The 3,446-nt window shown below is 56.6% G+C and overlaps 1 long non-coding RNA gene across 1 annotated transcript; it reads right to left on the bottom strand.

Moving 5' to 3' along the window:
• Positions 1-654: 654 nt before the first annotated feature.
• On the bottom strand, positions 655-1,297 carry LOC122391294. Its single transcript, XR_006258321.1, has 2 exons — positions 1,152-1,297; positions 655-859 (listed from the first exon to the last, which is right to left on the bottom strand). It is a non-coding gene; the product is annotated as an uncharacterized LOC122391294 (long non-coding RNA).
• Positions 1,298-3,446: the final 2,149 nt, after the last annotated feature.

The raw sequence follows: 3,446 nt of genomic DNA on the forward strand, positions 1-3,446 counted from the left end.
TTTGTATTTCCCTCATTTTCCCAAGTTGGTTTGGTTTCGGTATTTTCCCGGGAATTTCGTTGGTATTTAGTTAGGTATCGGTATTCTGATTTTCTGTAATTGACATCACTAGTGTGCACCTCGGTGCCGGGTGAGACAGCGTCCCCGTCCGACTGACCGCCGAGCCGACCCGGCACGGCGGTCACGTGACCGAGCCGCCCGACCCGGCACGGCGGTCACGTGACCGAGCCGCCCGACTCCACCGGGGGACGGTCACGTGACCGAGCCGGCCGACCCGGCACGGCGGTCACGTGACCGAGCCGGCCGACCCGACACGGCGGTCACGTGACTGAGGCCGTGCCGCCGGGACCAGGCGCGGTGAACCGAGTCGGACGGTCCGGGAGGGCCCGCATTCATACAGCTAAGCTAAGATGTGTTTTTTTTATTCAAAATATCGCAATGTCACGATCAATTTCTACACTCAGTCACATCACTTTTCACCGTCCAACTACCCACAATACCCGCCCGGTAATTACCCACTAGATCATATCCGTCCAGTCAATTACCCACAATACCCGCCCGGTAATTACCCACTACATCACATCCGTGGGCTACTACTACATCTACACTACTACTACTACAACTACATGACTACACTAGAGCGGACACCGGGGCCGTGTGCCGGCTGACCGGCGCCGCTCTCAGTGCCGGCTGGTGCAGCACACACGGCAGCAGTCAGCTGGCGGCCCCGGCCGACTGGCTCGGCCTCTCTGCAGTCAGCTCATCACTGCACGGTCGGTAGTGCAGCGCATCAATCAGTACCACGGACACACTTTGACCCCACCGCCTTCCTGGCTCTTCAGCTGACGGTACAGCTCCACTGTGGACAGAGCAGGACACGTCTGAGGTGGACACGTCACACACAGACAGACACACAGACAGCGGTACAGCCATGTCCTCCACACCGCCGGCCAGTGACGTCACACACAGGACAGACGGCTGACGTGACGTCACCGTCGGCCGTGGTGGCCGTGACGCGTCACGTCACCGTCCGTGACGTGGCCTGTGGCGGTGGTCGAGTGTTTGTGTCTGAGAGGCCGGTGGCGCCGTGCAGCGTCTGTTGTGAGGGACTGACTGGTCAGAGGCGCGGCGCGCGGCGCCCTCTCACCTACCGGGGACCCAGAGAAAGATGAAACGGGGCCAGACATCACTGTCCCGGCCCAAGTCCGCCTCCTTCAGGGCGGTCAGCACGGCCCGGCCGGTGTTTGCCGTGCAGTGAAGGTACAGAGCACCCAGCTCCCGACACAGCTTCACCAGTCTGTAACAGAGCAGAGCAGCAGAGCCGTCACACACAAACACAGCGGCACCAGCCGGCCGGCCGGACGAGTCAGTGTCAGTGTCAGTATTTCAGTGTCGGTGTGTTGGTGTCAGTGACAATTCGTCAGTGTCAGTGTGTCGGTGTCAGTGTGTCAGTGTCAGTGTGTCAGTGTCAGTGTGTCAGTGTCAGTGTGTTAGTGTCAGTGTGTCAGTGTGTCAGTGCCAGTGTGTCAGTGCCAGTGTGTCAGTGCCAGTGTGTCAGTGTCAGTGTGTCAGTGTCAGTGTGTCAGTGTCAGTGTGTCAGTGTCAGTGTCAGTGTTTCAGTGTCAGTGTTTCAGTGTCAGTGTTTCAGTGTCAGTGTTTCAGTGTCAGTGTCAGTGTCAGTGTGTCAGTCAGTGTGTCAGTATGTCAGTGTGTCAGTGTCAGTATTTCAGTGTGAGTGTATCCGTGTCAGTGTCAGTGTCAGTGTGTCAGTGTCAGTGTGTGTGTCAGTGAGTCAGTGTCAGTGTGTCAGTGTCAGTGTGTCAGTGTCAGTGTGTCAGTGTCAGTGTGTCAGTGTCAGTGTGTCAGTGTCAGTGTCAGTGTGTCAGTGTCAGTGTGTCAGTGTCAGTGTCTGACAGGACACCCCTCGCCAGTGTCTGCTGACTGACCTGGTGTACGCTGCTGCAGTGAAGGCCGTCTCTGCCGGCCGCTGGCGGTCCCCCAGTGTAAGGCCCACCAGCCCGGGGCAGCCGCTGAGACTGTCCAGCACGGCGTCAGGGACGCCGCCGGACAGGGTGAGATCCCGCAGCACAGGGCACCTGGTGAGGGGCTCCAGGCTCACGGCGTCAGGGACGCCGCCGGACAGGATGAGACTGGACAGCTTAGGGCACCTGGTGAGGGGCTCCAGGCTGCCGGTGTCAGGGATGCCGCCGGACAGGGTGAGACGCTCCAGCCCAGGGCACCTGGTGAGGGGCTCCAGGCTCACGGTGTCAGGGACGCCGCCGGACAGGGTGAGTTCCCCCAGCCTAGGGCACCTGGTGAGGGGCTCCAGGCTGCCGGTGTCAGGGACGCCGCCGGACAGGGTGAGAAACCACAGCTCAGGGCACCTGGTGAGGGGCTCCAGGCTCACGGTGTCAGGGACGCCGCCGGACAGGGTGAGCCAGTGCAGCTCAGGGCACCTGGCGAGGGGCTCCAGGCTGCCGGCCGTGAGATCAGGACAGTCTGGAAAACACGCAGACACACATACAGACACGATCAGTTAGCTGTAATACATGGCAATATATGGAAAAAACGAAACAGCTATGAATTCGCATGGTTTTATGGACACAGAAGATGATATAACAGTGGTTCTATATGATATGCCAAATAAACATGAATGAATGTGATAACATGAATGAATGAACATGATAACATGAATGTTCATGTTATCTATGGATATGCAATCAGTTCAGCCAATGCATTGAAGTGCACCAAACATTGCATTTCAATCGCAATATGTAGGTATGTTCAACTAACTATGAGCGAATATGTCACTGATCGTACAGTCCTCCTCGGAGGAGCTCAGTTGGCTTCATTATTTCACAAAGCACATTGGCTATGAATCACACCTGTCTCCATGAGGTCCGACACCGGCACACCGTTACTCGATGTCCGCCATTCGCTGAGCTCGTATATCAGCGGCCTGTCCGTGCTGCCGCTGCTCACCGTATATCTCCAGTAGTGTGACCGTCCGTCCCAGGTCAGCCAGGTGACTGATGGTGTCGGCAGCCACCCCCTGGAGCGACACTGACAGACCAATCCCGTACCGTTCCGGCCACCTCGGCTCCGTCACCTCCGGCCCTGTCGGACAGAGCTGTGTCAGCTGACTGCAGTCGGACAGAGCTGCCGCCAGCTCCCCGCTGCACCACTGACACCAGAGTGTCAGACACTGACACAGCCAGCACTGACACAGCCGAGCGGCCGCACAACAATTTTTAGCACCAGCAGTCATATGTAGAATGTAAATACAGAATATGAACATAATATAATATGTATATGCGATAAGTATATGCGTAATACAGTAGTCTATGAAACTACTTATATCACTCTTATTGGTTGCACTATGTCTATATCATCCCTCATTGAAATAACTGCTCACTAATTGTCACAATGCCTGCATTCCTGTGCTG

Source organism: Amphibalanus amphitrite, unplaced genomic scaffold (assembly GCF_019059575.1).
Source record: "Amphibalanus amphitrite isolate SeventyFive unplaced genomic scaffold, NRLGWU_Aamphi_draft 000429F_arrow, whole genome shotgun sequence".
In the NCBI taxonomy this organism is placed as follows: Eukaryota; Metazoa; Arthropoda; class Thecostraca; order Balanomorpha; family Balanidae; genus Amphibalanus; species Amphibalanus amphitrite.